General features: G+C 42.2%; 1 non-coding gene across 1 annotated transcript; it reads left to right on the plus strand.

Annotated features, from left to right (window-relative positions):
- The first annotated feature begins 8370 nt into the window (after positions 1-8370).
- LOC131235959 (small nucleolar RNA R71) lies at positions 8371-8477 on the plus strand. The gene has a single exon (XR_009166469.1). It is a non-coding gene; the product is annotated as a small nucleolar RNA R71 (small nucleolar RNA).
- The last annotated feature ends 214 nt before the right edge of the window (positions 8478-8691 follow it).

An 8691-nucleotide genomic window follows, 5' to 3' on the forward strand; every position in this document is an offset into this window, starting at 1 on the left:
CCATAATCTCATATGCCGGCCGATGGTCACAACATTGATGTCATTGTTCACTCCCCAAGTATAGGGTTGTGATGTAGTAATAAACTCGGTAAGACCGAGGTCGAATCCACAGGGACTGATACCTGTACGTTATCTGAAACCAAGTAGAACTAGAACTAGACTAAGATGTAATCTAAACCAAATAGAATTTAAGAAATAATTGTGGAATAATTATCTAAAACTTTAAGGAATTCAGAGGAAGGGAAACTAGGGATTTAGAGGATCCACTTGTAGAGATCAGGGAGATCTTATGCTTGCATCAGGAATCATGGAAATCAAACTGAATTTACTTGATCTGGGTTTCAAGAGATGAAGGGTTTATAAATTAGAATGGATTCCATCATCTAACCATGCCCAGGAGACAAAGCAAACAACAAGATTAAACTAATTACCAACCAATCAACAATGTATAAAGATCAGGAAGGGTACTATCATCCAACCATGCCCAGGAGACGATGGTGAACAACAGGGCATCCTGACGTCATAAACATCAAAAGAGAAAAAGAGATATTCAAAGCCATTGCAAACCCATTGTAATTTCAGTCACAACAGACCATTAAAGACTGAGAAAATATTCTTTTAATAATCAACTTAAAACCAAGTTCAGTTCAGAAATTCAAATTAAACGCATGAAATAGTGTCTCCCATCTCGCTACAGGCTTCACCTCTTAGCCCTAGCTAAGAGGATTAGCTACACATGAATGGGTTGATTAAAACAACAAAATAAAAATAAAAAGGAAAAGAAAAGAACAAGAGAGAAAAAACTCGCTTCACGTTTCTTCCTTTCTTCCTTCAATCCTCCAAAACGAGCAAGCCTTCAAAACCGAGCCCTGTCCAGCCTCTGCTCACGCTGCCAGCAGCTTGAATCTCTCTTCCTGACGTGCAGCAGCAACCCACGGTCTCTCTCCTTGACGTGCAGCATCAACCCAGCCGCTGCACTCTTTCAACCAAGCTCCCTCTCTCTCGTTCCCTCACGCTGATCCAAAAAACTGCCTTTCCATGCTTTCTCTTCTCTGTTTTATAGAAGACCCTCCTGAACACTTCGGTCGAAGTTTCCCTTCCGCACCAGAAGGGCTTTCGCACTTTGTTTCCGCAACAGATTCTCGTATGCGCAGTAAAAACGCAAAACGACTTGCGTTTGGAGTGTCTTTGCGGCGTGATATCGACCTACATGACAATTCTGAAATCTTGGCTAGGGTATTGGATTCCCTGTGGACACATTGGACGGTCCGGATCACATATTCGACCACGATCGTGATCGCACAACGGCCCAACAGCGGCCGGTTTTCTCGGACGCAGGCCTGCGAATTTCTTGCGCTGTGAAGTGCAGTGGGCCCATGATCGGTGTCAGAAGCGAAATCTACGCGGTCCATTAATCTCCCCTCGAAAAACCGGTTGGGAATGGTCAGTTTTGGGCTGATTTCGGTGTGGCCCACCGAATTTTCTCCCTACCGTCCGTCCTGCGTTTGGACTGTTAAAATCTGATCCACGTTTTTTTCAAGAAAAACCCCACCTAGGTCTTGGTGATATGCGCCTTAGAATTCTTATGGACGGTCCAGATTGGACCGCCGAATCAAGATGGTGGCCCACTGCACCCACCCACGAGCTCTGTTTGTGCGCTGGAAGGCATTCGAATTGGAGAGGGAGAGGGGGAGCTCGGTCAGCGCCCGTTTTTGACCGTGGTATGGTCAGGTGTGCCGTAGGTGAGACTACTATGTGTGCACGCCCGCTGCATAAAGTACATCCCTTGATGTTTCTACAAAATCCCCACCGACCATCTGCTTACCCATCTCATTTTAAGCGTTGACCCCAAACTTGAAGCAGATCCAAACATCAGGTGGGCCTTAAATTGTTGATGTGTGGGCTGATATGTCCGTTGGGCCACTTTTACAATGATCTGAGGGCTAAAATTTGATATGTACGGTTAATTCATGGCCCTTAGGCCATGCATGCAGTTTTGAGCCAATCAGATGGCGGGAACTATGTGATCTTGCATTCTTCACCAATTTCGGGCCTCTTTAACGTGAATGACTTGATTTTCTCGGATCCCTGGCATGTAAATTCTTCAGTCTTGGTTCTCTGGAGTGTGTCCCTTGCCTTTAGTGTCATCAGAGCGTTAAATCCATGCTTTGAGCTCCCTTTTCAGTCCATGCTCGTGAATACACCCTGCATCACAAACACGATTAAATCGGGCCGTCAAACAGTACTATGTTTGTAAATCCTGGCAACAACTAGGGTCTGATATGCAATATTCGACCCTCAACACAACCCCCAACCAGCATCTTGCTAGTCCCGAGCTAGGTATGCGAAAAATAAATTGAGAATTACAGGATAATTTCTACAAACTCAAGAGATTTATGAAAAACAATTTAGATACTCGAATTCTAAGATTCATGAATGTTGGCATTACTTTTTCCTGAAATTAAGCTCACGGTAAACTTCATAATCAAGTTCAAAATATTAGTCTATCAATTAGAATAATTCTAAATATTGAATTCCATGGATGTATAGTCTAATCTCGACTTGTCAACATTAAGATTCACCTCGATATTTAAGGATATCATTGGTAACAAATAAGAGAAATCACGATAACCCAACTTGGCTTACACATTATCTTTTTATTCTTTTAATTTTTGATTTTTTTCATTAGAAGTAACGCCAAGAAGAGGGATCAGATCCTCACCTATAGGGAGCAAACCTAAGGTAAAGACTGTACACCCAACTTTTTCATATATCATTCATGGGGAATCGAATTCTCACCTATAGGGAGCAAACCTATGGTAAAGACTGTTCGCCCAATCCATTCGATTTCTCAAGTTGGTTCCTTTCATGTTTAGTGATTACCAAGTTAATCCTTTAATATCGAACTAAAACCTTAATATGCAAGCAAGATGTGTCCTGCGAATTCATGACTCAACCAATGTTTACAAATTCTAATAATGGATTAACAATTCAAACTTAGCTGTGAAATTTAATAGATAACTGAATCCAAGAGTCATGAAGTACCAACATCACGCATCTTGAAATTCTAAGTGCCCTAGATGGCCTGTCAAAATCACTTCGACTTCATTAGAAATCTTGAAAAATTAAAAATTTTCACAACTTTTGCTCAAGACCAAGAAAACACTGATTAGGAAACCTAATCTCCCACCCCCAACCAAAAATCTACATTATCCTCAATGTAAATAGAAATAGACATGCAATGCACATAAGACAACAGAAAAATAGGAATGATGGAAAGATAGTACCTGGATGAAAGAATCAAGAGGCTTTCCAAAGATATCTACGTAAGAGCGGGTCAGCACAAGAGAGAAACCAACAAAAATAAAATAATAAAAATGAAATCCTACCTATACCACTTTCGTAGGTGCTCTCGATTGCATTTAGCGTATGCAATAAGCCTTTAAACCCCTAGGTTGCCCCTAGTGGACGAGTTGTAGTCTCGTGAGGGTTTGTAGTAATGTTACCCACAAACATTGAACTAACTAATGATATAAACGAAATGAAATGAAGAGCTGGGCTGCCTCCCAGGAGCGTTAAGTTTACTGTCTTCAGCCAGACAAATAAAGCAACTACCCTAGTCCTAAGAAAACAGGAAACCTACCTATACCTCCATCAGACTAGGAGATCAATCCTGGTAAACAGGATCAGTCAGAGGCATGGACATGTCCTCTGAATCAAATTTCTCGACAAATGGTTTCAATCGATGTCCATTGACTTTAAACTTCTTGCCATTGTCGGGATCTCTTATCTCAACGGCCCCATATGGAAAAACAGTGACAACAATGTAAGGGCCGGTCCAACGAGATCGAAGCTTACCCGGAAAGAGATGTAATCGAGCATTGTACAAAAGGACCTTCTGACCAGGCGTGAATAATTTTCGCAAAATGTGTTGGTCATGAAATACTTTCATCTTGTCCTTATAAATTCTCGAATTGTCGTACGCATCATTCCGGCTTCCTCAAGTTCATTCAACTGAAGTTTGCATAGCGAGCCAGCGTTGTCCAGATTGAAATTAAGATTTTTGATCGCCCAATACGCTTTATGTTCCAGCTCCACAGGCAAGTGGCAAGCTTTCCCATAGACAAGTCTAAAGGGAGACATTCCAATAGGGGTTTTAAAAGCAGTACGGTATGCCCATAAGGCATTGGTCAATCGGATTGACCAATCCTTATGGTCAGGGTTAACCGTTTTCTCCAAAATGTGTTTAATTTTTCTATTAGAAATCTCAGCTTGTCCACTTGTCTGTGGATGGTATGGGGTGCTCACCTTATGAGAGATACCGTATTTCTTCATTAAGCTCTCAAATGGTTTATTACAAAAGTGTGAGCCCCCATCACTAATGATGGCTCGAGGCGTTCCTAATCGAGAAAGGATGTTTTCTTTTAGAAATTTAATGACCGTGCGATGGTCATTCTTTCGACACGGAATCGCTTCGACCCATTTAGTGACATAATCCACAGCGAGCAAAATATACAAATTCCCAAACGATTGGGGAAATGGTCCCATGAAATCGATGCCTCAGCAATCAAATGCTTCAATGATAAGGATGGGATTCAAAGGCATCATATTTCGACGGGACAATGCTCCCAATTTCTGACAACGCTCACAAGCTTTGCAAAACTCATGAATGTCCCTAAACATAGTGGGCCAATAAAGCACACTGCCGAATCTTGGCCGTGGTCTTTTTAGCGAGAAAAGTGACCACCACAGCCTGAGAGTGACAGAGATGACGCTCTGATGCTCATCATCTGGTACACATCTCCTTAAGATTTGGTGGGCAATATTTAAATAAATAAGGATCATCTCGGAAAAGTTGCGCACCTCGGTGAAGAATTTCTTCTTATCTTGCGCAGTCCACTGTGTCGGTATGGCACCTGTAGCAAGATAGTTAGCAATATCAGCGAACCAAGGTGAATGGGAGACTCTGAACAGTTGTTCATCAGGGAACATATCATTAATATGGGTCGCCTCAAGGGAATCAGAGGTATTAAGGCGAGAAAGGTGATCGACCACTACGTTCTCTACTCCCTTTTTATCTTTAATTTTCAAATCAAATTCTTAGAGTAGAAGGATCCATCGTATCAAACGGGGCTTAGAATCATTCTTAGAAAGAAGATACTTAAGTGTCGCATGATCTGTGTAGATAATGATCTTGGATCCGATCAAGTAGGACCTAAATTTGTCCAAGGCGAACACTACAGTTAAGAGTTCCTTTTTCGTAGTCGAGTAGTTCACCTGGGCAGAATTTAAAGTTCTACTTGCGTAATGAATGACGTAGGGCTGCTTATCTTTTCTCTGGCCTAGGACCACTCCAAGAGCATAATCAGAAGCGTCGCACATAAGCTCAAAAGGAAGGCTCCAGTCGGGTGGCTGCATGATAGGTGCAGTAGTTAACGTGCCCTTAAGCTTGATGAAAGCTTCCTAGCACTGCTCAGTCCACTCGTACGGAGCATCCTTTTGAAGAAGATTACATAAAGGACGAGAGAGAAGACTAAAGTCCTTTATGAATCGCCTGTAAAATCCTGCGTGTCCTAAGAAGGATCGCACGTCTCTGATCTTCTTAGGTGGCGGTAGGTTAGAGATAAGATCGATTTTTGCCTTATCTACCTCGATTCCTTTGGACAAGATGATATGCCCAAGGACAATTCCCTTCTGAACCATGAAATGACACTTCTCCCAATTAAGTACCAAGTTCTTTTCTTCACATCTTTTCAGTACACATTTAAGACTTTCCAAGCACTTGCTGAAAGATGGACCGTAAACAGAGAAATCGTCCATGAAGACCTCTAGATATTGCCCCACCATATCAGAAAAGATACTAAGCATACATCGCTGAAAGGTGGCAAGGGCATTACATAGTCCGAATGGCATCCTTCGGTAGGCAAAGGTGCCGTAGGGACATGTAAATGTGGTCTTTTTCTGGTCTTCAGGGGCTATTTCTATCTGGTTGTAGCCCGAATACCCGTCAAGAAAACTGTAATAGGAATGACCAGCTAACCTTTCCAGGATCTGATCAATGAATGGTAAAGGAAAGTGGTCTTTCCTCGTGACGGTATTCAACTTCCTGTAGTCAATGCACATTCTCCAACCAGTAGTGACTCTAGTTGGCACGAGTTCATTATTGGCATTGGCTACGATGGTGATTCCGGACTTCTTAGGGACCACTTGAGTTGGACTCACCTATTGACTATCGGATATAGGGTATATAATACCCACGTCCAATAGTTTAAGAACCTCGGCTTTAACCACTTCCTTCATGTTTGGATTTAGTCTACGTTGTGGTTGCCGAGCAGTTTTTGCATTATCCTCAAGATATATGTGGTGAGTACAAATCGAGGGATCGATTCCCTTGAGGTCCGCTATCGTCCATCCCAGGGCTCCTTTATGCTCAATGAGAGTAGATATGAGCATACTCTCCTGTTCTTTCTCCAGGTGGGCAGAGATCACCACCGGGTATGTCTCATCTTGACCTAAATAGGCATATTTCAAATCAGAGGGCAAAGGTTTTAGGTCAAGCTTCGGCGGCTTGAGGTTAGACGGTAGAGGCACTACATCGGTTTGTGGCAATTCTTCAAATTGTGGCCTCCACCGGTTAACTTCAAGTACCGGTGTAGTATCAAGCAAGGCACACGTCTCCCTAATCATGTCATCATCAAAATCATGGGAGTGGGCCAGGCACGTCTCTAGATGGTTGGAGGATAAGGTAAGAGGTGTCGTATCTTCCACGAAAGAGTCAATCATGTTAATGTCGTGGAAATCGTCATCATCCTCTGCGTTGCTGCCGTTATTGAAAAAAATGTTTGACTCCAATGTCAAATTTCCAAAAGACATAGTCATGATACCATTCCTGCAATTGATAATTGCATTTGACGTGACAAGGAATGGGCGACCAAGAATGACGGGAATCTGAGTGCTCATGTTATTGATGGGTTCGGTGTCCAGGATGATAAAATCTACAGGGTAGTAAAATCTATCGACCTGGACCAACACATCCTCAATTATCCCTCTTGGTACACGAACAAAGCGATCAGCAAGTTGTAATGTGGTTAGGGTGGGTTTTAATTCGCCCAAACCTAACTGTTTGTATACCGAGTAGGGAATCGGATTTACGCTCGCTCCTAAGTCAAGAAGTGCGTGATCAATTCGATGGTTCCCGATTACACATGATATGGTTGGGCTACCGGGATCCTTGAATTTCTGCGGCACGTCTTGCTTTAGGATGGCACTCACTTTCTCAGTCAAGAAGATTTTCTTTTGAATAATTTTCCGTCTTTTGGTCGTGCATAAGTCTTTCAGAAATTTGGCATATGAAGGAATCTATTTCACGACATCAAGTAGAGGAATGTTGACTTTCACTTGTTTCAATACCTCTAGGATATCCTGAGAGTTAGAGAGAGGTTTTGGTGAGACCAACCGTTGGGGGAACGGAGCAATTGGCTTCTCTAGAAGTTCCGGTTCTACTTTTTGTGGGGCATCACTGGATTCATCATTGTTGTCCTCTTCTGGTTCTTGAGGCTTTTCGGGCCTAACCGGAAGAGTTTTATCAATGATCTTCCCACTCCTAAGAGTGGTGATGGATTTAGCATGCCCCATCTGATTTGAAGAGCTGAGATCATTACTCTCGTACTGCGGTTTAGGATTGGGGAGAGGTTGTGCAGGAAGCATCCCCTTTTCTATAACCGTCATACGAGAATCTATCTTTTGCATAAAATCTGTAATTCCCCGCATTGCCTGAGCCAGTTCTTGTATGGGATTTTGAACCGGTTCCTCTTGAGGTTTCACTTGATTTGAATTTTGATTGAAGAAACCTGGAGGAGTAGCCGTCTGTCCATTCCTCCAACTAAAGTTTGGATGATTTTTCCAGCCAGGGTTGTATGTATTGGAGTTAGGTCCTGTAAAAGGTCTTTGATAATTATTTACGGCATTGGCTTGTTCATTCAACACTCCTCGAAAGGCAGGTATTGTAGGACAGTTTTCAGTTGTGTGAATTTGCAATCACAGATGTCGCAAACAATTTCATTGACCTTATCCTTCTTTCCTTCCATGGCCTCAACTTTCCTTATGAGCGTAGTCACTTTACACTTGAGATCATCCTCTTCTTTCAAGAGATATAATCCACCTTTCTCCTTTAATTGAGTCGGCCTAGACGTGGTGTTCGACTTTGGGTAATAGTCCCAAGATTATGTTTTTTCAGCCAAACTGTCGAGGTAGTCCCATACCTCGTCGATATCTTTATTAATGAACTCTCCATTACACATTGTCTCGACCATTTGACGCATGAAAGATGTCAGTCCATCGTAGAAAAAATTTGTAATGCGCCACGTTTCAAATCCGTGTTGTGGGCATGAACTGACCAAATCTTTGAACCTTTCCCAACATTGGAAGAATGTTTCATCTTCCTTTTGGGCAAAGTTCATGATTGCTTTTCTGAGGGTAATCGTTTTATGATGTGGGAAGAATTTTTTTATGAATTCCCTCTGCATGTCGTTCCATGTGCCAATGGATCTAGGACGCAGTGAATGTAACCACGTCTTAGCTTTCTCTTTTAAGGAAAAAGGAAAGAGTTTCAGCCTAATTGTATCCTCAGATACATTAGGAAAACATAATGTAGCTATAATCTCATCGAACTCTTTCAAATGTAAATATGGA

The sequence above is a fragment of the Magnolia sinica genome, chromosome 19 (assembly GCF_029962835.1).
Source record: "Magnolia sinica isolate HGM2019 chromosome 19, MsV1, whole genome shotgun sequence".
Lineage (NCBI taxonomy): Eukaryota > Viridiplantae > Streptophyta > Magnoliopsida > Magnoliales > Magnoliaceae > Magnolia > Magnolia sinica.